The sequence below is a fragment of the Schistocerca gregaria genome, chromosome 6 (assembly GCF_023897955.1).
Source record: "Schistocerca gregaria isolate iqSchGreg1 chromosome 6, iqSchGreg1.2, whole genome shotgun sequence".
Lineage (NCBI taxonomy): Eukaryota > Metazoa > Arthropoda > Insecta > Orthoptera > Acrididae > Schistocerca > Schistocerca gregaria.
This window is the reverse complement of record NC_064925.1, coordinates 414,052,278-414,079,651: the sequence shown is the minus strand read 5'-3', so window position 1 is coordinate 414,079,651 and position 27,374 is coordinate 414,052,278.

The window sequence follows — 27,374 nt, the reverse complement described above, 5'->3', positions numbered from 1 at the left end:
ATCACGTCAGCCATCCCTTGTTAGTCTATATCCCATACATGTTTGGTAGGGTTCATGTCTGGAGAACATGCTGTCCACTCTAATCAAGCGATTTCGTTATTCTGAAGGATGTCATTCACAAGATGTGCACGAAGGATGCGCTACTTGTAGTCTATGAAGACGAATGCCTTGTAAACATGCTGCCCATTATGGTTGCACTATTAGTCGGAGGAAGGCATTCACGTATGGTACAGCCGTTACATCTCAATCCATGACCATGAATGGCATACGTCGGCCCCACATAATCCACCTCAAAACAGCAGGGAACCTCCACGTTCCTGTAGTCAGTGGACAATGTGTCTGAGGAGTTCAGCCTGACCAGGTTGCCTCCAAACATGACTCCGGCGATTCTCAGTTTGAAGGCTTATGCGACAAACGACAGTGAAGAGAACATGATGCCAGTCTGGAGCGAACTATTCGGCAAGTTATTATTTCCATGTGTACCGCGCTGCATGGTATCGTGGTTGCAAACATGAACCTCGCGTTGGTCGTCGTGAGTGAAGTTGTGCATCATGTAGCCTATTACGCACAGTTTGAGTTGTAACACGACGTCCTGTTGCAACACGAAAAGCATTATTTAACATGGTGGCATTGCTGTCAGGGTGCCCCCGTGCCATAATCCGTAGGTCGCGGTCGCGCACTGCGCTAGTAGCCCTTTCTAGGCCTGAGCGAGGCATATTATCGACAGCTCCTGTCTCTTTGTATCTCCTGCATGTCTGAACAACATCGTTTTGTTTCACTCCGACACACCTGGACACTTCCCTTGTTGATAGCACTTCCTGGTACAAAGCAAGAATGCGGACGCGATCAAACCGCGGTATTGACCGTCTAGGCACGATGGAACTACAGACCACATGAGCCGTGTACCTCCTTACTGGTGGAGTGACTGTATATGATTTGCTAGCGGACACAATTCGTCCAATGGGAGCAGCTCATGCATGGCTGTTTACACCTTTAGGCACGTTTAGTGACCTATCTGAACAGTCAAAGTGACTATATGTGTCATACGGAATCCACAGTCAACGTCTGTCTTCAGGATTTCTGGGAACCGGAGTGATGCAAAAATTTTTTTGATGTCTGTATTAGCATATGAACTGCAAGCATACATTGGCTAGAGACAACAAGGAAAAGGCCACATATGAAGACGACGAGTTGTACCATAGCAGAACATCCAACTACAGCAACTTTTCACAAGGAGGGAGGAGATGAGCCTCGGGGACTACTCCCTGGAAGTCACCTCCCAATCTATACAACTTGGGTGGCAGTAGCAGGGTCCCTATGAAACCTGAGCTGTGCCTCAGTCTGCCAGGGGTCACTATCAAGGCAAATGAAAAATCTAGCTTGGTTGTGCGACGGACGAGAGTAGTCTAATCTAGTATTGTGTTAATGTAGTATAGTGCTGCAAAGTGTACTGTTGTATAGTAATGCAGTCAAAAATCACAAATTACAAAATTTTTGATGTCTCAAAGCAGTATAGTACAAAAGGCAAGTAGCATGTGACTATGGATTCCAAACTAATATACGGTTAATATCTATGTGGCAAATGGCCAAATGGTAGCCGGCAGCTGTGGCCGAGCGGTTCTAGGCTCTTGAGTCCGGAACCACGCTGCTGCTACGGTCGTAGTTTTCAATCCTGCCTCAGGCATGGATATGTGTGATGTCCTTAGATTAGTTAGGTTTAAGTAGTTCTAAGTCTAGGGGATTTATGACTTCAGATATTAAGTTCCATAGTGCTTAGAGCCATTTGAACCATCTTTTAAGCTAAAGGTTAGAAAACAGATTTGACTTTCAAACTTATTATTTACTGAATTTCATATTTCATACAGACTTTCAATTAATATTTTATGCAGATATTTAATGTAGATTATTCCAACCTACATAAGACAATGATTAGTTACACTAACACATCTGCATTTATGTTAAAATATTACGCGCAATGTTCATATCAATACATGTGAAACATCTGGTTTAGGTAAAATACGAGAGAAAACACGAGATAAATCACTAAAGAACACATAAATAAGTGTCCTTTTTGTACTGTATGGAGATGAGCAAGTGGTACTCAGCACTGGCGCAGAGCCTACTCCTTCCTAATACCACCAACATGGCAGCAGTGGTTAACGTACACAGCCGCCATACGGTGGCGACAGCAGCGCCATATGATCTGACATCAAACCACTACATAATGTTTCACTTTCTAAACCTTCAATCGTGTGTGTGTGTATATGGTCTTTACTATGGACGGTAATTCGCATTCGGGACCCAGTATTTACTATCGCATACGAATTTTAAAACTGATTTGAACCGGAACTACACAGCCTACTTGAATTTGTTCTTAGAAACTTCTCCATCGTCCTGAAACTGTCATCATTGGGAACCACAGTGCCAGATCAAACTATAGCGATAGTGGACTACGTGCTATTGGTTCAAATGGTTTAAAACGCTCTGAGCTCTATGGGACTTAACATCTAAGGCCATAAGTCCTCTAGAACGTAGAACTACATAAACCTAACAAACCTAAGGACATCACACACATCCATGCCCGAGACAGGATTGCGACCGTAGCCGTTGCGCGGTTCCGGGCTGAAGCGCCTAGAAGCGCTATGCCACCGCGGGCGGCCTACGTGACATTAAGAAAGACATATTACCCCAATTTTTCGCAAATATGGTTGCAGCTGTTCTCGTTTATAACAGCTGATATCACATCATCATCTTCACTTCTAGATTTTCAAAGAGAGATGATGAATAAATTTTACTCAAGAGGAAAACAATAATACTGAGAATGAACAATGCAATAGCTTATTTTGTATAGTTAGTACGATACTATTGCACTGTCAGAACAGGTAGTCGCTCTTTAGCTTGGGTACCAGCGGAATTTGTCAACAATGAAATATCCTAGGTCATCAGACGAGCAGTTGCGTAGCAACATTGCGATTCCGAATCGTACTGCGTAAACACATTGTCTGTGCTTGCGTGATTTTCGTTGTGCTATTCGTTTTGTTCTAGAGCGTCTTCTTGGTGAGAAAAGCTCATTAACTGAATATCTGAAGTGCTTTTCGTGAAAAGTCTTCCAACAGAAGAACTTCCAAAGCCAGCGTTGGGTGTGACGCAGTACGGAACCGTAAGTTGCCAAGGCTCTTTATATTGTTCATAGTCGACGAGGACCAAAAAAGCGAGGTGAAAATTGATATTGTTGATTATTTGTGCTAGGTGGTAGCAGGGACTGATATGAATATTATACTTAAAAGTCCAGATCGGCGAGATGTGCGCTAGAGCGTATGGAAGGGAGATGGCATGGGATGAGGTGGGGAAGAGAGGGGTTTGGGTTCAAGACGATTTTTTTATTTATCTTAAATAAATAGAAATGAGATGCTTCAAGCGAAAATGTATTTCTGTAATCAGTAAGCTACATTAAATTTGTTAGGAAAATTGTCCTTTTCAGTACTCTGTAGTAGGGTGGTGGTGGTGTGTAGATGGCACGTACGTGAGGGAATGTAGTTGTCCGGTATTTGATCAAACTCTTCCCTCTTAGTTAGTCTGCAAACTGAACCGCTACATTTTTCCACGGTTTTATTACGTCGTTTTCTGGCTCTCTATTTGTCCGTCTGTCTCTCCCCCTCCCCCCCCCCCCCCCTCTCTCTCTCTCTCTCTCTCTCTCTCTCTCTCTCTCTCATACACTTACAGGCACTTCGTTGCAGAATGAGAGCGTGGCATTTATGTAGCTAAAAAGGGCCTTGCCACCAAAAGGCATATGCCTAGTTTCCAATCTGTCAGCGGTGAACACCATTAAATTTGACTTCATTATACATTTCACAGTGGATGGTACTCTGAGGGGTCGCACAGATTCCGATCAAGTGGACGAGCATGTCTTCTTTAAATTGTGTGTCTGTGTATCTACATTATCTGCCCACTTTGGTACAAAAGTACATTCACAGTGTAGGTAGCTCTGTGAAGTTGGTAACTGAGTAGTGAATGATGCGATATGAAGGAGACCAAACATGGATTGGACGTCGGCAGCTGACCACGTACGAGCAATTTGTTTAGAATGTGTTTTAGGAAGCGCATCGGTGACGTTGATGTGTGTTCCTGAAGTTTAATTACAAGGAAATGGTGCACATACGTAAGGGAATTAAGGTCTCCACTATTCATCTGTTGTGTGGTAGTGGAAATGAGTTACCGTTTATTGCCTCTAACCTCTAAATAAGTATTTTTGGATTTTGAATGTTGTTAGTTACATTAATTGTTCACTACTGTAAAGTTAATATCTGTGATTACGTGTCACAGATTTTTACGTTTTTCGACCTTATGTTCAAAAGTATTCTCTATTGACTGATTATATCTGACCTCTGGATGCACGAATAATATTCGAAATTGCCATTAATATGGCTCAAATATTTGGATGCCGTTAGTAGTAAATTTACCCCTCTTTGTCCCTCGTTTCCGAATATCTGATATACGTAACTGACCTACGAATAGTGTGGAAATCCTCACGTCTCCGAGAAATTCGTATCATCACACAATATTTCACGTTCTAAACATACAAACTTGTGTACATGTTCTTTAATAAGGACCTTAATGCTCTCAGGTTACGCAATATATACTGCCTCATGCCCATTACGATTTTGTTTCGAAACGCAGCTGTACCTTCTGCACGTCTGTCATTGTAATAAATGTGTCGTCTTTTAGTATTACAGCTGCCTCTTGAAATCATTGCATCTTACTTCACAGTTTCTTTCGACGATCGTCGTATTCTGACTACATCTTAATTTTATTCAGGCTTTAAGAAAGGGTCATCTGCCCATCGCAGCGTACCATAGACGCACTCAGGGCGTCGGTTTATAAATGTCAAAATTTCGTGTTAAGTATCTGATGCAAACATATTTCGCTGAGCTGCTTTCCCAATGTTATTCAAACTTGAAAAGATGTGAATATTCGGATATGTTCGCATTCATAAGTAGTTGCCACTATCATTTCACAGTACATTAAAGTATGATTTCAGGTACTCCTGCGGCTAAAAAGACACTTTGTAATCATCGAGGAAATAATTATATGATATGTGCAAGTCAGCTGTTTGTTTTTAAACCAAATTTATTACACAGTTCTCCAGGCACAAACGGGTAGCTGATCGAGAAATTATCGTCTTCTGCCAGCATATTAGGCTCATTTTGGGATATTTTCAATATTCTCAACATGTCTCGGCTCTGTCAGCATCTGTATAAACATTTATGTTAAATTAACAACAACCTCAGATGCAATGTTTAAATACATTTACCTTGGTTTCAGTTGGGATAACCCAATCTTCTTCAGAAAAAAGGAACTACGGTTCATCCATAATGGACAACGTCAAAAACTAAAAACTATAATATAGTAATACATCGTCGTATTGAAATAACTTATCCGTTGTTGCCGTACTGCGGTCGCGAAGTGGGGTCAAAGCTGTTTCCTATGTAAGTTATGGCAATATAACGATGTATTACTATTTATAGTTTTTAGTTCTTGACGTTGTCCATTATGGACAAGTCGTAGTTCCTTTTATTATGAAGAAGGTTGTGTTATCCCAACTAAAGTCTAGGTAAATCTAGGTAAACATTGCAATTTAGGTTGTTGTTAATTAGAAATCAATATTTTCAGTAAATGCTATTAATTTACCTCGCTTAATAGGCAACGAAAAATTTGAGGGTGTAAGTTTAAAGCTGCAACTAACGTGGTCATCAAGGAAAGTGACAAATTTTATAGCTTATAAGATATGCACTTCTGAACTGCAGTTGATTTGGGAATTTGGGGGGTAGGCAGATCAGTCACGTATTATACGTATGGTCAGTAAACTGTCTGGATGCAGTCGGAAGTAATCGCCGCTATTTGACGTAGGTGGCAGAGGAATTTATGAACAATGAAATGTCAAACAACATTAGGTGGACAGTTGCATAGCAACATTGCGATTTCGAATCGTGTTGCGTAAACATATTGACTGTGCTTACGTGATTTTCGTAGTGCTGTTCTTTGTGCTCTAGAGCTTCTTTTCGGTGAGACAAGTTCATTAATTGAGCTTGTCGAGAAAGGTCTTCCGACAAAAAAACTTACAAAGCCAGCGTTGGATTGACGCAATACGGAACCGTATGTGATCAGTCAACACTTCTCTCGGACATCTCTTATCCACGCTAACCATGTTTGCTGTTGATGTTCCTGTAATCTACTGCTGCTGATCGCTGTAGCTCACGCCTCAGATCACTTTTATTTGGTTTATCTTTGGAGGTTTAATCACACCAGCTACATTCTAACGAGAAATACCAAAGAAATCCTTTCCAATGCGACTTGAGATTCAATTATGAGAGTACTTTCACTAAATCGTGGGCATGATTTCGGTAACTCATGTAGCGTGCGGAGTTCTTTATATTCTTTAAATTCCGGAATTGTTTTATTTTCATTTTCGAGATGATTTATTGACTTTGTGCCGACTTTATTCTGCATCGTATTAGCATACTAAATTATGGTATGTCTTACATCTTGTATTTACTATCAAGATTATGTATATTGGTCACAGCCCAGCCAACGAAGAACTGATAGGTCGAATCAAGAAAAAAATTGTTATAGTTGATAATTTAACCTTAGTACGACTAGGGACTGACATGTATATTATACTAATGGTCTAGACAGGCGGACTGCTTTTAGAAGAAGTGCAATCCAATGTTCAGTTAAGCTGCATTATAATTTCGTAAGAAAATTGTCCTGTTCAATTCTCTGGAGAAGAAATATTCTTAGTGTTGCAGCTGTTCAAAAAATCGTAGATTATTGAAAATAATAATTGGCGTTTTAAAATTAATGTTTATTGTTAAACGGAGGGGATAAAGGAACTTATTAAATGGATGTCGCTCGTCAAAGTGCAATCTAACGTTGTTAAGGGATAAATTATGTTCTGCTACTGTAACAGGGTGGAGGAGTGTGGGAGGATGGTACACACGTGATGGAACGGAGGCCGCTGGCATGTCGTCAAACTCTTCCCTCTACGTTAGTCAGCAAACTGAAGCGCGGCCAGCCGTTTCTCCATTCTCTCACTACCCTACTGTGTCACGAGTCATTACACTAAAAGCCGCCACTTTTAACGATGGTTGTATTAGGTCACTTGCTGGCTGTCTATCTGTAACTCTCTCTACCCTTACAGTTACAGTGTACCGAGCTCATAGGTGGCGTTGTGAAGTTGGTAACTGAGTGGTCAATGAAGCAAAGCGAAGACGACAAAACATCCGTCGGACGTCAGTAGCCAAGTGGTAAAGAGCAACGGAACCAAAAACGAAAAACACTGCAACCTTCACAATGCAACGTAAGGGCAGGAGAGGTTCAAAATGTCCCAACTGCTACCAAATTACATGGAAGTAAAATGATGTTCATTGTCAGCTGGCGCACATCACGTTCTGTTCCAGTAGAAATCGTGTATAAGAAACGTGTTGCTGTTATAGAAGTTTTGCCCATTTTCAAGAAATCAGGATTTACCTGAGATCTTTTAGGTTTTTAGGAAACTGTGGGTAGTTCGTTTCAGAATGTCTTTAAACCTGCTTCGATGAACTCGGTGTGTCTTTCTTATGGTTTTACTGCAAGAATATGGTGCAGATATGTAAGGAAATTGCTTAAGGTGTCTACTATTTACATGTCGCGTTGCAGCGGAAAGGAGTTGGGGTTTACTGCTTCTTACAACTAAATACGTATTTTTTGATTCTGGTTGCCGATAATTACTGCTTCTTACAACTAAATACGTGTTTTTTGATTCTGGTTGCTGATAATTACATTACATACGGGTACTGTTGTATGGATAATATCTTGTGATTTCGCATCCACTAATTTATAGGTTTTCTATCATCATGTCAAAAGTATGTACCATTTATTGTTTAAGTCTTACTTTTGGGTGCATGAATAGTATTCGACATTTCCGTTAATTTGGATCGAAGATCTCCCTCGTGTTATTAGTAACTCTGCACCCAGTTTGAGCAAATTTTATGAACGTAACTGACCTAGGAACTGGCTGCACTGCCTCATGTCTGTAACACTTTCGTGCCATCATGTTTTAAGTGTTCGAATATGTGTGTACATGTTCACTAGTAAGGGTCTTAATTCTCTTAGGGAACCATTATTTACTACAATATGAGCATTTTGATTCTGTTTCGAAATACAGCTTCGCCTTCTGCATGCATTCCTCCATAATTAATTCACCGTCGTTTTGAATGTGTCTTCCTTGCAAACTACGGTGGCCCCTTGACACCATCGCTTTCGTTTTTTAGTTTCTTTCGACGCTTACTCCATTCCGTCCTAATTTTATTCAAGGTCTAAAGGGACGTATCTGCATATAGTGACGACCAACAGACCAACTCAGTGCGTCGGTTCATATATCTCAGAAGTTCTTGGGAAATGTCTGATGCAATCGTATTTCGTACAACTATTAGTTCAGTGTTACTGAAACTTCACAAGACGTGACTGTTTAGTATCTGTTCATATTCACAAGTAGTTACCACTCGCATTTCACCGCATATTGAAAAAAATTATCTAAGGTATCGGTGTGTCAAAAATATATGTTGTAGTCGTGTAGGTCGACGTCTTGCTTTGAAAGCAAATTTATTACACAATTCTGTAGGCATCTGCGGGTACTGTGTGCGGCTGCACTCAATTAAAAAGACGTCTATCAGCACATTATCTTCGATTTGGGACATTTTCAAATACACATTATTCTTTTATCTTGCTTAGTAGGGAAATAATGAATCTGATTTAGAAATGTTTAATTAGATACTAACATTATCATTGATGAAAGTTACAAAGACAGATAAGGCACGTATTACCTATGGCTAGAAAAGCGCTGCGGTACAGTGAGGAGCTATGTAAGTTTTTTAGTGTGGGTCTTAGACGAGTTTTTCAACAATGAAGTATCGCACAACACGAGGGGGCAGATGAGAGGCAACGTTGCGATGGCGAATCGTGTGGCGTAAACATATTGTATGTGCTTGTGTGATTTTCGTAGTGCTATTTTTCGTGCTGTAGTGCTTCTTCGTGGTGAGAAAAGGTCATTGACTGAATATTTGAGCTGTTTTCTGAGGACCGTCTTTAGATAGGAAAACGTAATAAGATAGCGTTTGGTGGGACACTATACGAAACAGTAAGTGAAGAGACAACATCTTGTTTCCGTCATCTCTTATCCACAATATCATAATTTGCTGTTGACGTCGAGTGTAAACTAACGCTCCTGATCGCTGTGATCTCAAATTTGAAATCGTTCGTATCCACATAGCCCAGATGTGTTTTACCGAAGGAAACGATCCTTTCCGGTGATCAGATTTGATGTTCATTCTTCGAAAGTAGTTTTACAGTATTGTCGGACATGGTTTCGGTAACTGATGTACCGCCTGAAGTTTTTGCATTCGGTGAATGCCGATAGTTTTTTGTTTCCTTTATCAAGTGAATTTAGTGGTTACCTGGCGACGTTGTTCTAGGACATATTAGAATACTATATCATGTGACGTACTGCATATAGTGTAGACCATAAAGGTTCTTTATTTTGTTCAGCGTCATTCACCAACAGAAAATATATGTACATAATTAATTTTTGCTGGTCTGGAACATGGGTGTATCCTGCGAAAGGAAGATGTGGCAGCTCTGCCTCCCTATGAAGAAATTGATACCCTGTATCGCCAGCGAGACAGAAAAAAAAGTCAGAATAAGTTTGAAGAAATGCATCACAGTTATTGGGTGCTGTGTAGTGAGTGGCATGAATTGTGAAGTCTGTCATGCCACAAACTACTATGAGTTGCGTACATCCCGTCCCCATGACCCTATTTTTGCAGACGTTCTACATACACATCTGCTCTGTAGTGTAAATAAATGATATTTGCTTGTTGAGTATAAGCAGCAAACGAAGAAACAAGAATTTTGTTCATGTAATGGTTACTTCCTCGTCCAGTCGGTTTAGCTGTTGGTGAATCTTACAGCTAGTATGATCGCGGTCCATGAGACTTATTTGTCCTGGCTCTCCGTCCACAGGCAGCGTTGAACATCATTGATGCTCTCGATTCCGCTCAGGCTTGCAGACACAAGTGGTCAGTCGCGAAAAGTCGCGGAACCACGAACCCCTCAATAGATGTCCAACACAATTCGGATGATACGTCAGGAACAAAAGAGCTTCACGTGCCTCGACATACGACATGGGAGGTTCGCCAGTAGCTATTTAGCATTTTATTTAACAGCGAGTACAGTTGCATGCGCTTTTTTGCTTTAGAAGAGAACTATCCTGTCTTGACAGTATATTTTAGGGTAAGGCAACGGTTAAAGAAGATGAAAGAATTTAATTAGAGATGCTATAATGTTCGTAGATTATGAAAATGCTTTTGAGAAATACAATAACGAGTGATATGTGACATCCTGAAGAAAAAGGGTACTCGCATCGTCTAATCAACTCCTTTGAAGCTGTTACAAAGAGCCAAAAATTATGATGGAGAATAAAGATCTTGTGTAAATAAGTAACAATAAAACAGAGAATTAGACAAGTATGTAACCTGTCTCCAGCTCTCTTCAACTTCTACGTCGGTGACCTAGTCAATGCTTGGAAAGGCATCAGCTACGGCATAAAGTTCCACAGGGAGAAATGTTTTAACACTCTGCTATAAGCAGATGCTCAAATGACGAGAGTTCAGTAATGAAATTAAAACCTACGGTCCAAAATTAAACGCACAATGATTTGAGCAGGCTAAATGAGATTTTTCCGTAGTGTTATAGCGTGAATCTGGAAATAGTGCCTTATAAATGTAGAGATTAAGAATAAATTAGAAGTTGATTTAGTGTGTAAAAAAACAGACCTTAACAGCAAAAGATGGCGGGGGTATGTTTCAGTACTGTTTATCTTAGCCTGCTGTAGTACGTTGACAGCAATCCAGTTTCCAGTGATGCTGAAGTCGACTGTTAAGCACTGATTAGTAATCTCAGCTTGGGCTTTCTGGGGCAGAGATGGTGAGGGTATTACATTAGGAAATGACACACTGAAAGTAGTAAAGAAGCTTTGCTATTTGGGGAGCAAAGTAACTGATGATGGTCGAAGTAGAGAGGATATAAAATGTAGACTGGCAACGGCAAGGAAAGCGTTTCTGAAGAAGAGAAATTTGTTAACATCGAATATAGATTTAAGTGTCAGGAAGTCGTTTCTAAAAGTATTTGTATGGAGTGGAGCCATGTATGGAAGTGAAACATGGACTACAACTAGTTTGGACAAGAAGAGAATAGAAGCTTTCGAAATGTGGTGCTACAGAAGAATGCTGAAGATAAGGTGGATAGATCACGTAACTAATGAGGAGGTATTGAATAGGATTGGGGAGGAGAGACGTTTGTGGCACAACTTGACTAGAAGAGGGGATCGGTTGGTAGGACATGTCTTGAGGCATCAAGGGATCACAAATTTAGCATAGGAGGGCAGCGCGGAGGGTAAAAATCGTAGGGGGAGACCGAGAGATGAATACACTAAGCAGTTTCAGAAGGATGTAGGATGCAGTAGGTAATGGGAGATGAGGAAGCTTGCACAGGATAGAGTTGCATGGAGAGCTGCATCAAACCAGTCTCAGGACTGAAGGCAACAACAACAACAACATACTTGCCAACGGCCTTGTCGCAGTGGTTCCTGTCAGATCCCCGAAGTTTACTGCTGTCGAGCTGGTCTAACACTTGGATGGGTGGCCACCCGGTATGCAGAGCGCAGTTGGTAAACGGGGTGCCCTCAGCCCTTGTGAGGCAAGCTGAGGAGATACTTGATTGAGAAGGAGCGGTTCGCCGGCCAGAGTGGTCGAGTGGTTCTAGGCGTTAGAGTCTGGAAGCGCAAGACCGACACGGTCACAAGTTCGATTCCTGCTCGGGCATGGCCGTGTGTGTGTCCTTAGTTTAGTTAGGTTTAAGTAGTTTTAAGTTCCAGGGGACTGATAACCTCAGAAGTTAAGTCCCATAGTGCTCAGTGCCACTTGAACAAAGAAGCGGCTCCGGTCTCGTAAACTGTCATACGTCCGGGAGAGCGGTGTGCTGACCACATGCCCCTCCATATCCGCTTCTAGCGACGCCTGTCGGCTGAGTATGACACGGCGGCCGGTCGGTAACTTGGTGCTTCCTGGCCTGTTCGGATGGAGTTTAGATTTTAGACTCCTATACTTGAGTTGAGACGCGTTTATCAGCTTGCTGAGTATCTGTATGTTGCGTTGAGCTCGATTCATGGTTTCTTAGGATTTACCTTTAACATTACATCATCAGAAAAGCACCACTTACAAGCACGTTCCTGTTAGATCGCTTCCTTGTCTGTCATCCTCTTGGGTACAGGTTGCACAATTGATTCTAAATCAACTTAAAGGTGACGTAGAGTCTTGAACTATATGGGACTGTGAGAAATTATTTTACACTTTTTAGTCCTATTTAATGATGTGGTAAATTCAAAAATCACTTTTGTTTAAATAATTATTTTTTGCTTATTTCTGTAGTGAATGTGTTAAATTTTTCAATCGGTTTAAAAAATTGGTAAGATCATAACATGTGGCATATTCCAGGTTATTATCGGTGTCAACTGATTTATTGCATTCCCCTAGATATCTCGTGGTAAATCATGTGTGTAAACAGAGATTATTAGACGTCCTATTACACTCCCCTCGGAGATTGGGTGCTAAGATATTTTCTGTGGAATATTCTAAAAACAGTATATCGTGCTGCGTTTTATTAGTCAGAACAAAGGGTCTAGTGTCCGACTAGGAACATTACTCTGAGAGTGACCTTTCCAAATAGAGGTAGCTACTTCTAAGTTTTGTAGGAAATTAAAGTGGATAGTTCACTCTCTCTTTCTCTCTCCTCTCTCTCTCTCTCTCTCTCTCTCTCTCTCTCTCTCTCTCTTTTTTTTCTTTTTTCTGTTCTCAATGTGCTCGACACTTATGCACCATTGCGAGTTAGGTGTGTACACCAGCATCGCATATTTGGTTGCATCTGCGCGTGCGTTCCTATGAGCTTGAGTGTAACGTTTAAGAGCTTTTTCGTAGCCGTAGGTGTGGATCACCTATCATACAATGGAAGCTGCTAAGGACACAAACCGTTAAAAACGAGATACGTTTTGAAGCAATTTCAAGAGGGGCATGTTAAGTTTCACCTATCTGCTGATGTGAGCAACACATGCTGTCTAATGCACTCGACGTGAAATTAATGTAACCAGGCCTCTCAATGTAGATGGAGTAATCGAAAGTCATTAGCTGCTGAATGTCATCATTTCTCATTCCGTCCCAAGTGAAACAATGACTGCAAGGGACGTTAATATTATTGCACTCTCTGCTGCTCCTCCTCCAAATAGAGGTCTTTTTGCTAGCTTCAGAAAGGAGCAACGTTAAGCAACTCAGTTGCTAGTGAGCATACGAACCTTACAGTCTTAAACAATTACCATGTGAGTTTGTGGCAACTCAAGTCTACTTGTTTACGTACTGGACAACAGAGAGGGAAACTGAGCACACAATTTCGTCAGGGGCGAACTGGGCAACGACGTGGCAGAAAGTCGACATTTTCTTGTCAGAATTATTTCACTTTTCTCCTCAGAATGTGACCTTAGAACAACTTATGAAAATCTCTGGATTTGGCTGAATGGGTAATTTTAACTCCTTTAAAGCCATATAGAGCGCAAATAACTCAATGCTACCTCACGCAACTATTCCTTCTAGTCGATAGATCAAGCTATCCGATACATGCTTTACATTCGTCCGTTTGCCACAAGTACCTTGTACTCTTTTGGCGCAATTTATGGGCAAATTGGTGTAAGACTCTTTGCATGTGGAAGTGGCTTTAAAATGTCAGGGCAAAGAATTTGTAGAAATTTGTACAGAGAGCCAAATAAGTAGGGCAACAGTAACTAGTGGGAACCGTTGTTTGTCCTTGTGTTATCAGTTGACGTGAAGAACAGAGAAAGAAACGGAAAAGAAAGAGGAAAACGTACAGCGTTGGTAACTATAAAGCTGTGTTCTGTCCCATGAAATCATGCGTACTGTTCGTACATTGTTCTAAAATGCAATGCGAAACCCCCCACTCTTTACATCACGTATCATAATACTTGTTCGAAAACTGTGTACCTGTTTTAATTGGCACTGTAAGTCCCCACAACCCGACAAGTCTTCAATCATCGATTTGGTTCTTAGAACATGTTCGGTCTACATGTATTATTGTACTAACTGAAACCGTTACTTTGGTCAGAATTTGTAAATCATTCATGAGCTAATATTTAAATTTCCTAAAAACACTCCATTATCAGACATTTCGACGTTTCTGTAGGTTCCATCTACTAGAATACTGAGTAGTAAAATATCTTCGTAGGGACCTCTCCCTGTTCTCATTCCAATCCTTCTGACCGTCCAACAGTCCATAATGGACACGCAGTAACTTCCGTATGATCATTACGTGACGTTATATCTATTTTTTTCTTCGCAGATGTTCCGAAGGCTTTTGGGCGTGTTCTGCCTCCGGTCTCGGCGGGAGGCAGAGGAAGACTTTTACGGAGACCTGATAGACGTCGATTTAATTGGAAAGCCAGAGGTGAGGACCACCGAGATTTCTTGGAAAAACAGTAATGACTCTTAGGTGCACCCATGTTTACTAAGAAAATTACTTGAGACCTCTGATTAATGTAAGGCCTTCTGGATTTAGTAAATTTATCTTAGCTACTCGTAGTTATAAAGAGGTCATCATAGATTAACAACTATTCCTTTGTGCCTTTGTTAAACGTGCTTGTAGCGCTAATAAAACGAAATATCCTTCGGCTTTCTATGCGAGTACATCCGTTTCACAGGAACTCTGCAGCCACAGGCCTGCTCAAAATTGTACTTTGTACAAGAAGAATGAACTTTAAATAAAAAAGGAGGTTACGCAGGACATTAAGAGTCAGAAATCACTTACGTTTCTGAGTTTTAATATTAGTTGGAACTATTCGAAATCACAAGAGCTGCACAAGAATTTACGGAATGTGGAGAAATGTCTTCATAAACTGGTTGCTGTTGGTTCCAAAATCGGTACCAACGTAGTGTACATTACGTGCAACTACTGCAAGTACAGCATTTACCACTACTGAACATTCTCTATAAAATCTGATAAATTTAATGCAAGAACTGTATCTGATCTCACTTATGCATGATGATGATTCGTTAGCTGATACTTGGACCAAATGAGTAGGCGATGATTTTAGGTCCGGCTTAGCCACTTGCAGGTTTTCAAGTCGTCCGTTGCAACTGAATGTGCGTACACGTTCTCGATATTTAGAGGTCTCAAAGCAGTGAGTGGATCCATTAGCTTCTTCTGTTTTTCTTATGGAGGATGTTATGAGTGTGAGATGTTAGGTACCAGTTGGAGGTAGTTTATGTGACTATTTGTACTGCTCGTACTTGGCTGGTTCTTGTGGTCAGACGATAGAAGTTCTGAAACTAATTGGATTTTCTAGAGACTATTTATGAGGGACTTTTTCACTATGTGTCGCCGTCACAGGAGGGTTTCAGTAGGGGCCATGTTCAACGACTTAAACGTGGCGTCCCACGTTTTAGTCACGTAGTAGAGAGGTGGGACCACATCGTTTTAGCTTGTTAAACTAATTTATATGCATAAAATGTAAGCTTTCACGGCCGGTAATGTCTTCACTTGAAACCACTGGTCTGGTAGGCCGTGGCCGATTTATAAAACTCTCCCCTGACGTTTCATCTCTCACTCCTAGAGACATCCTCGGAGAATATCTGTCGCAGTCGGAGACGAAATGTCATTAGAGTTTTGTACACCGACCAGGGACTATCAGCCCGGATGATTTAAGCGAAGATAATTTAAAAGCAGTTTCCTTCAAACCCATTCTAAGTACAACACATTAACGATCCAGACCCAAGTTAAAATACTGTCGTATTGTTACCTTATGACCGTCCGGAAAACAATCCAATATGTGCTACCAAAGCTAAGACCTTTCTGTCTAACTGATAAATGTTGCAAGGCTGCTGAATTTAATACACTAAAAGAAGATTAATTTAACTTATGTGTGCGAATAGACGCCCACAAAATATTAGATGTTATATAAAAGATAGAAAATAAAACTGGAAATCAACAAATGGATGAACTGTGACCGTGGAAACAAATCTCCCACAGAGGATGAGCGCCGCGCGTTGGCGGCTGCGCTCAGACGTGGACGAGTTGGTTCTGCTGGCAGCGCAGGCGGAGATGTCCCGGGCACCGCCTGCTGCCATTGATGTAGCCTGCGGCAAAGTCATCGGGAAGGTAAGGCGGCACTAAACACACAACTTCATTGATAACTTGCTGCTAAGGGATAAGTTAGATTACATACAACATACTCTTTTCTCAGACCAATATAAAGTGGCACAAGTATAGTTAATACAGGAAGATGATAATTATGATCCTTGTCACCGTTAATGATTTCCCCTGAACACACTTCCCTTTCTTTCGATCACACACAATAATAGGAAGATGTTCTCTCTTAATGTACACTTTGTCCATACGAGTCACACTATACTATTATTGGTACTGTTGTTGCGTAAAGTAAGTCTTATGAATTTTAAAGGGAAGAATTGCATTGTGTGCAGGTGAACGATGGCTGGATGGTTGTGACGACTGCCGAGATCCATGAGCCGCCTGTGGTGGAGTGTGACGAGGACATCCCGCCGATCCCTCGCCGCCGGAGAGGGTGTCGGAGGTGCTGGGCGGAGAGAGTCGGGGAGAAGACCGTTGTGCGCCCACCTGGGGGCCGGGCACACCGCCTCACTACCCACTAAACGTATTCATGACGAGGACATCCCACCAGTTCCTCGTCGTCAGTGAGGGTGCTGGGTGAAGAAAAGTCAGAGACAGGGACAGGGATATTGACTCACTGATCAATAGTCATGTTCGTGAGGAACTGATTACAATGGGTATCCCAACAATGCCTCAACGTTGGGGATGTGTTAGAGATACTGGCCAGAGAATGTCACGTCTAAAAGTCTTGGGCGACTGCAAATTGGATGGTGACAACAGCTTTTCTACAAGCCAGTGAACATTTTCATGAGGAACTCAGAACAGTGCATGAGGAGGGCATATCACCGATGCCTCATTATTGGACAGGGTGTTCGTGCTGCTAGATGGAGAATGTCATGTCTGGGACTCTTGCACGTTTGCAAATTGGTTTGGGATACCGTCTCACTAGCCAGTGAACATATTCAAGTGGAACCAAGTACATTGGCTCAGAAGGACATCCTACGGATGCCATGTCATCAGTGACAGTGCTGGTGGTTCGGGCAGAGAAAATCAAGACTAAATCGCTTGTTTGTCTGAAAAGTGAATGGGGACACTGACTCACAGATATTTAAAGTGAATGAATTATTAAATGAATTGATAAAATGAAACTTTAAAAGTATCCATGTAAATGAATGTTAATGAAGCTTTAATATCATTGAACTCCATTTAAACAAGTAATGAAATAAAATTAATAATATCTATCAAAGATGTACGATTATTTCTCTCTCTTTACATGTATGACTGCATTTAGACAAATATTTGAGAATGTTATCTTTTTTGATGCCCATCTCCCACAGAAATATTATACACAGACTGCCATTACTTTCAGTACACAGATTATCCTTCTTCATCATTACAAATGACACATAATAGTGAGTTCATTTGGCTTACGACCAACTAACAAACAAATTACACACGTAGTCCATTTTACCTGTCTGCATTGATGCATAGTGCAGTTGTATTTTTACATAAATGCCTTTGTTTCTGACCTAACGGAAATGAAGCAGCCATATTACAGTATAACATAGCTGTGAGTGAGAGCGCGTCATTCGCTTGAATGTCTACTACAGAAAAGAAGTGAAAACAGAGGACGATCAAACTGAACATCGATTGAAACTTGCGAGGAACTAAAGCGGGCAACGATTTGCTTAAAACTCCATTGCTCTCCTCTCAACTACAGGGATTTCATTCTACACATCAATAAAATTTATATTCCATACAAATATCTAAGATAGTTTCTGATATTACAGGGTGCCTAAGGGTTACAGGAGTCACTATTTTTAATCAATCATCAGTAAATGTAGTTTCTGGTTTGGAAGTGTCGAGCGCAACTTCCAGTGTTACTCAAGACTACTGAACATTTAATAAGGACAATATTCACACACACCATATTCTGAACACGAGAAGAGTTGACGTACACAGAAACGATCCTACAGACACATAAGTAACATCACTGCACTACGTGGCGCAACTTAATGAGTGTAAGTAGATGAATTAATAAATACACACAAAGTATAAGCTAATTATATACAGAAAAAAATATTAATGTATTAGGAGTATCCCAAGGCCACCGGCCTTATCATTATGCTCAACTGCTCAACTTTAGTGTTTGCAAAGCATGAATATAAATGTTGCGAGTGGGCCAGACAACTATGAATTGCATTCGCCGGTGACAACACCAACGCTATTTTATTCAGTAGAACATTAACACAAATTCTTCTCCCTTTACTCTTACGAAAAAAATGTGTAGCAAATTCTTAACAAGAAAAATTTTCCCATATTAGCTAAACCTGTCTTTTGTTTATAATAGTTTGGCAGTGATCGAAAATAACCTTTTTTTGTACACTTGAAAATCATTAAAGCTACTAAAATTCACCGTAAACTAGAAGTAAACACACAACAAATGTGTTACGCCCGTCGGTGACGTATGTTTAGAATAAGACGAAGCTATATGAATAAAATTGAGACCTCGCTTATGCGGTGATAATGGAACAGACAGCATCGGTGGTGCAGCGCTGCCATCCACGACCGTACTGGTAGGTGGGCAGATCCCATACAAGGTCAACTACAACAGACGCAAAACTAATCTTAAGAACTTATAACAGTGCACTCCATTTACAGCAAAGTAAGGACAAATTCTGGTACATAACAAATCGTAAGGCAACATAAATTGATTAAACCATATGCCCAATGACTACACACGATTATAAACAAAGTATCTACAGGCGCAACTCAGAATTGCAATGGGTTATACAGTCCTCTGCAACACCAAAATTACAGTAACACCAGAATTACAGTAAAAGGCGAGAAGACAAGTCATCAACGCTCGAAAATTATTTTACCATATGAATGAAGATGATGACGGCCTTGAAAATAGTACCTTTTTTAAAAATGAATCTCCATATTTTTATTGGGAGACCAAATAAACATTAAATGCCCAAAAAAGTAGTACTAAAGCTGATCCGGAATAACTTCGATGAGGGGAACCTGGCTGGACTACCACGATGCTAGGGAGAAAAGCACGAAGTTTATCTTAACAAGCTCACCGAAATACTTCATTAATTAATACGGAAGGGCACACAAGGTATCATCAAACTTGGATTATTCAAATTTATGGAGTTTACTATCACCCCAAAAGTGGCCAAAACGACGTCCTTGTACCGAACAGGACCCTAGCCGCCGATAAAGAGTTTAATACGTCAGGGCTGAAAGGCGGTAGATGAATTACCTCAAGTGGAGAAATTTTGTGAGTGTTGGAACGTTGTGAGGAATTTGCGAATGCATTAACGTTCCACAACAGTGATACTTCAGTTGACGTATTTGTTGACTATTGGTTTGTTCTGTAAGAGTGTGGCTGATGGAGTAGAGATTCCGTTAATGTTGGATGACTTAGAGAGGCAGGTTTTGTGATAAAGTTAATGGTCACGAGTTAGGGCCGAACTGGCGGTTTTCTGACGTGATGACTAATAAGCTCGGTGTCTCCACCAGGATTCAGTATAACATCGTAAGACAGCATCGAGTCGGCGTGATACGGGTTTTCACCTCTCCGTATGCTTCGCCCATGTTTCAGGCACCGAAGGGTGAAGCCGGTAGTTAGCGATCGGTAGTTGATTATACAATTCCTAACCAAAAAGCCGTCTTAAAATCTGTACCGCTCCCGGACTTCCGTACCTGTTCTATTTCCTTTGCAGGGGGCACAGTATACTACCGTCCTGAATTTGATCAAGGCGTACCAGAAGATTTCTCTCATTGAAGACTGTAAACGTGCTGCAGGATTTTACACCATTTGGAAGCTGTACCAGTTCGGTAGTGTTCCTTTCAGTTTATACACCGAAGCGGCAGTACTATCATTTCTCTTAGACTCTCTTTTGGGTGACGCGTGATTCAAATCAGTGTGCAGCAAAGTCCTTATTAGCCTGCAGGAAGTGGGTTTGACCGTTAAACCATCCATGGTAAATCTGGAACTAAGGGAGCTTCCCTTTTTAGGACCTAGGTCTCAGCTATTGTTGTTAAAATAGATCAGAGAAAGAGATAAGATCTGTAGAGTAGAAGGAAATACCTCTCTTTATCCGTATCTCACATTTTTTTATAAACTTTGTTTCGAATTTTGTCCAATTTGCAGCCACAGTAAATGGCTTGAGGAAGAAAGGGTTGAGTCTCCAGATGGGGGAAACCCAACACGCGGTCTTTGAGACAATTATAGTATCTTCGAGTATCCTGCATGTTTTGGTTGTTACGGATTTTGAACGATCCTTCATTGTCCAAACGTGTGCTTCTAATTCTAGCGTCGTTGCTGTCGTTCCACAAAAATACAAAGGAGTGCGATCGTTTAGATTATGGTTCCAGAGCCATGTCCCACACGTAACTGAAGTACTCCGTGTGAGTGGGAAGTCTTCTTGGTTTTGGCCTTCCAAAAGTTCAAGTTCCACTTCGAGCTTTGCCATTTGTCCTCGGAACAGACCGTCAGGCTTTAATTTGGCTGCTCGCGAGATCCAGGGAGACAGGACCAATCGCGAGGTGGGTTCGAGGTGGGCTGTGTATGTTTACACCTTTCGTTTCCTTGTCAGGCACATCCAGGGAGCAAATAATCTGGTAACAGATTCATTTAGCCGTATGTTCCAGGAGCATGCAACGGAATAACAGCTGTAACATGATTCACTGGACTCCAAATGGGTTTCAATCGTGTTTTCTGAGGTACATGAGCTCTTTGGGAAGTTGCTGGACAAATTAGAGGCAGGAACCATAGAATCAGGGGATGAGACAAAATCCTGATACTGGGAAAGGTGTCAGGTAATGAACTGAGAAAAGAAGTATATGTTTTAAGTCTAAGAGAGTTTACCGTGATTTATTTTCAAAGAATATTCTTAAGAATTTATTTTATTTACTAGCGATTCATCAAGAACGTTAGCACCTGCATATCGTGATCGTGCGGTAGCGTTCTCGCTTCCCACGCCACGGGTTCCCGCGTTTGTATTCCCGGCTGGGTCAGGGATTTTCTCTGCCCCGTGATGGCTGGGAGTTTTGTGCTCTCCTTAGGTTAGTTAGGTTTAAGTAGTTCGATTTTAACTTGTAAGGTGAAAGGGTGGCGACTTTACATACTAAAATGATCATTTAAATAAGAGCCCATGATATGCAATCTTATATAGAATTCTACAAGTTTGGCCAGAACATAGTTAAGATGCTCTACAGTACACAGATACCGCCTCTTCAGATCGTAGGCAATAATAACAAAGTTTCCAAAGATCGAAACATAATTCAGATATTAGACCGTTACACTCCAACCAATAAATTCGTTAACACACCAAATCCGACAAACATGACAGATGTAGTTGCTAACGTACGGTAGATTGATAGGGAGAGTACAGCCCCCAAAGCAAACGACTGGTGAATTCACCAAGAAAATATGTAGAATGTAACAAGAGTAAATCAAACAACATGTCACCAATCACTTAACTTTTAATAAACGGCGATTTCTCGAGAGGACCTGGGTCAGCACCCCCAAATCACTCTCCCGAACCGTTCCCTGCCAGTCGCTTCAACGGACGCAGGAAGGCGCGCCGATCTCCCGTCTCACGGCGTCGCAGCTCACACCGACCAGACTCATGTCGTGGGTTGACTCCTGTTGCTCTCGTGTCGACCGCGAAGTCACTACACCGCGCTATAAGCCGCGGCCCACTGGGCTCACGTGGCGACTTCACATGCGCCGACGCTCCAGACCGACAAGTCTTCTTGTGTCTCAGTGTGCGACCGACCAACCAATCATTCCAACCGCCAATGACCATGGCCTGAGAAAACTCGAGCAGAATGGCGGCCTAACGCGCAGACTCAGATGCAGCAAAGAAGCCCCGACCGGACGACCACTCGCTGAGTTCTCTTACTGCCTAACAAACCCGGACGAAAGACACAGGACCAAGCTGGAGACGAGAGACTGACCCAGACTGACCGAATGGCGAGCTCATAGCGCCCCTTAAATTCACGTGAAGAGGCAACCTTTCCCCTTTCCCACCAGAGGGAGACACCAAAGCTGCGATTGCCACAGCGGCGCCACGATCACCAGAAACGGAGAGCGTCTGTTTCTCGCTACGCGCTGCAGCGCGCTCTTCAAAACAGCAATTTTTACCCAAGCTCAGAGCGACAGATCCTTTAAGATCTGTTCACCAGAGTAACTAATGTTGGCCATTTTTAAGTATTTTGACAACCCCCTTATTTCCCGTCATTTGGAAGTGAATAAAACGGTTATGAAAGCTAAACATTATCTGTCTGGTCCACAACGAATAAAGATGTACGTATATTAGTGGGTAAGTGTGAAGATTGCAAATACGTCAAGCCCAAATATAGTTTTACAGAAGGCTTACTTCAGTCCACGCGAGGAAGTGATCCCATGGACAAAATGTTCATTGATTATGTCGCACCAGTAACATGGCAAAGGGTTTGGTGCGGCCCGCAACGAATTCCACTCCTGTGCTAACCTCTTCGTCTCAGAGTAGTATATCCAGCCTAAGTCTTCCGTTACTTGCTGGATGTATTATAATCTCTGTCTTCCCCTACAACTCCCTCTAGTACTATGGAAGCATTTCTTTGATATCTTAACAGATGCCCTATCATCCCGTCTCTTCCCCTTGTCAATGTTTTCCACGTATTTTGTTCCTCACCGATTCTGCGTAGAACCTTCCCATTCCCTACCTCAGCAATTCATATAATTATCAACATTCGTCTGTACCACCACATCTCAGATGCTTCGATTCTATTCTGCTGTGATTTTCCGTAGTCCATGTATCAATGCCATACAATTCTCTGCTCCATATGTACAGTTTCAGAAATTTCTTCATCAAATTAAGGCCTATGTTTGACACGAGTAGACTTCTCTTGGCCAGGAATGCCATTTTTTCCATTGCTAGTCTGTTTTTGACGTCCTTGCTCCGTTCGTCATTGGTTATTTTCCTGCCTAGATAGCAGAATTTCTTAGCTTCATCTACTTCGTGAGCATCAGCGTTGATGTTATGTTTCTCGCTGTTATCATTTCTGCTACCTCTCATCGCTTTCGTCTTTCTTGGATATACTCTCTGTTCAGATCCTGTACTCAATAGATAGTTCATACCGTTTAGCATATCATGTAATCCTTCTTTACTTTCAATCAGGATAGCAATGTGATAAACGAATCGTATAACAGAATTTTAACTCCACTCCTGAAGCTTTCCTTTATTACCATCATTGCTTCTTCGATGTACAGATTGAACAGTAGGGCGGAAAGTCTACGTCCCTACCTTACACCTTTTTTATTCCGGCCGCTTCGCTCTTAGTCACCCACTCTTATTATCCCCTCTGGGCTTTTGTACATATAAAATATTACCCGTCTCTCTCTATAGCTTACCCCTATTGTTCTCAGAATTTCAAACAACCTGCACCATATTATCTTGTCGAAGGCTTTCTTCAACTCGACAAATCCTAAGAACATGTCTTGGGTTTACTTTAGTCTTTCTTCCATTATCAACTGCAGTCTCAGAATTGCCTCACTGGTGGTTTTACCTTTTCTAAAGCCAAACTGATCGTCATCTAATACATCCCACAATTTTCTTTTCATTTCTTCTGTATATATAAGTCTTGTCACCAACTTGGGTGCGTGATCTGTAAAGCTGACTGTGAGATAATTCTGGTTCCTTTCTGCTCTTGCACTCTTCGGAGTAGTGTGGATCATATTATTCCGAAAATCAGGTCGTATGTCACCAGACTCTACTAAACACCCATCACTTACAGATACCCTTCAAAAACATGTCTGAGTTACGCAGGCTCGGATAGATCTCTCAATTGCGATAGTCATGCGGAATCTTCGACGGTTTTCTGTGCCAGGTCTTTTGACAAGCATATGGTTAAGCAATTGCTGATTGATAGGGAAGGCGGAAACAGTGGCTGAATGCTCGCGCGCGGCCTATCGCCTTTCAGTACTGACATATTGAACTTTATCAACCCGAGAGTGGTATTTTGGTCAAATCAACGTTCATGTATAGATCAAGTCTACATCCGTCGAGATAGAGTTTAATATGTTTTAACTGAACGCACTCACTTTTCTTTTAATTTGAGAAACTTGCAGCTTGATATCTTTGCACGGGACGATATTGTGTACCAAGGGGATGAGAGTGTTGAGCATCTGGATGTTTTATCTAGGACCCACAAAGCAAGAGACCAACTTAGAAAATTTGGCTACTTCGCCCTAGCCTTGGCCACAAAATTGGAAATAAAAACATGAACACCAACCCTCACCCTGCATACACGGTGATCCTTATTATAGCACTGTGCCTACCTCCAATATGTGAGCCCAGTATTCTCTCTCATTGTTTTCCATTGCTGCTGTATGACCTCAGGTGTGACTTTGCCCGGTGAAAGATCGCTCAAATAGCGTAAAGTAGACAGTGGAGAATTCAGATGGTATCTCCACGTCAAGCAGAGGGGTGTTGCCTCACGTATCTCGTGAAGACCCGTATCAAAGGCTGAGTTGAACCTTGGAATAGAAAAAGTCCACTAGTGCTGAGATTCTGTGTCATACATGATCAGTGCACTTTTTAAATTACTGTTCATTGTTTTGACAATAGAACGCCGAGGGCAGTACAGTAGGGTTATGAACAGAAACGCTTAAATTGACTGGACAGACATGCTCAGTACTGTCACCAACCACTGTCTGAAGGAGGGGAAAAAGTGGAGAATAGTCTAGACAACTGGCGTATGGTGAAGGCTATAGTCATTCGACTGCACGGAACCCACTTTATACACAAGGTAATAGCGTCCCTGTAGTCTAGGTGTAGCGCGCTTGTGTAGCAATCGAAACGTTCTCGGCTCCCTGTGTGAAACCCGCAACGGGTTAAATTTTGATTAATAATAAATATTGGCGGCCGAAGACTTTCGGGGTAAGAAGATCCCCTCATTATGCCAACGGCCTTGTTGAAGACGGCAGAGGAGCGGACAGATGTTTATAACCCCACTTGTCCTCGGGGTGGGAAATACCCCTAAAGGAGGAAGAATCAGCAGTGGCCAACGGCATGTGGATGCGAAAGGCAATGGAAACCATTGCATCAGATCATGTACCGCTTATCAAGAGGACACATGGCCTGTAACTGAACAAGTGTCTTGATGATCTCTTCGTTGGAAAAAGTTTCGGGAACAGTCCCCCCTCTCCGATCTCCAGGAGGGTGCTGCCAGCACTAGGTGACCATGAGAAAAAGATAGAATACTCAGATAAGGGATAAAGTTTTCGAGTCATGGCGTGGAATGTCAGAAGCTTGTTCATAGTAGGGATAGTAGAAAGTTTAAAAAGAGAAATGCAAAGGCTTAATCTACACACAGTTAGAGCCATTGTTGTGTTCTGGAAAGAAGTCATGCATTTGTGGTCATATGAGTGTAGGGTAGTATCAAGAACAGTAAAAAATGGTTTAAAGGGAGAAGGATTCGGTATAAATAGGAAGGTAGGGGAGATAGACTGTTACTGTGATATAGTACTTCCTATCACCATCGACAGCAAACCAGCACCGACAACGATAGTTCGGATATACATGCCAACGTTGCATACTGAAGATGAAGAGATAGAGAAAGTGTATGATGATATTCAAAGTGTAATACAGTACATAAATGGAGATGAACATCTAATAGTCATGCAGGACTGCAATACAGTTGTAGGGGAAGGAGTAGAAGAAACGGGTATAGGAGAATATGAGCCTTGGTCAAGAATGAGAAAGGAGAAAGGTTAATGGAGTTCTGTAACAAATTTCGGCTAGTAGTTATCGAATACTCTGTTCAATAATCACAAGAGAAAGAGGTACATTTGGAAAAGGGCGGGTGGTACCGTAAGATTTAAGTTAGATTACTTCATGGTTTGACAGAGATTCCGAAATGGATTGTAAGCCATACCCAGTATCCGATATAGACTCTGATCACAATGTAGCAGATACGAAGAGTAGGCTGAAGTTCAAGAGATTAGTCACGAAGAAACAACATGCAATGAAATGGGATACGGAAGTATTAAGAAATGACGAGATACGCTTGAAGTTCTCTAAGGCTATAGATTCAGCAATAAATAATTACACAGTAGACATTACACTTGAAGAGGAATGGACATCTCTAAAACTGGAAACAAATAGGTACAAGCACGGTAACTGAGAACAAATGATGGCTAAGAAGGAAATACTTTATCTGATCGATGAAAGAAGAAACTATAAAAGTCTTTAGGGAGAGACAGGTATACAAAGATACAAATGGCTGAGGAATTAAATAAATAGGAAGTACAGAGAACCTAAGACAAAACTGCTGCATGAAAAACGTGAAGAAATCGGAAAATAAATGACTGTCAGAAGGACTGACCCAGCATACAGGATAGTCAAAACAACCTTCGCTGACATTAAAAGCAATGGTGGTAACATTAAGTGTGCACCGGGAACTCCACTGTTAAATGCAGAGGAGAGAGCAGTAGGGTGGAAAGAGTATATTGAAGGCCCTTAACGACTCGGAAGATTTGCCTGACGTAATAGAAGAGGAAACAGGAGTCCATTTAGAAGAGATAGGGGAAGCAGAACTAGAATCACAAGGGCTCAGGAAAACTTAAGATCAAATAAGGCAGGAAGGATAGATAACTTTCTATTAGAATTTCTATGATCATTGGGGGAAGTGGCAACGAAAATACTGTTCACGTTGTGTTTAGTAGAGTCTGTCGACATACGACCTGACTTCGGAAAAATATGATCCATACAACTCCGAAGACTGCAAGAGCTGAGAGATGCCAGAATTATCGCACATTCAGCTTCACGCCTCACGCATCCAAATTGGTGACAAGAATAATATACAGAAGAAACGAAAAGAAAATTTGGGGATGTATCAGATGATTATCAGTTTAACGTTAGGAAAATTAAAAGCACCAGAGATGCAAATCTGAGATTACAGTTGATAATGGAAGCAAGACGAAAGAAAAACCAAGACATGTTCATAGGATTTGTCGAGATGGAAAAGCATTCGACAATGTAAAATGGTGCAGGTTCTTTCGAAATTCTGAGAAGAATAGGTATAAGCTATGGAGA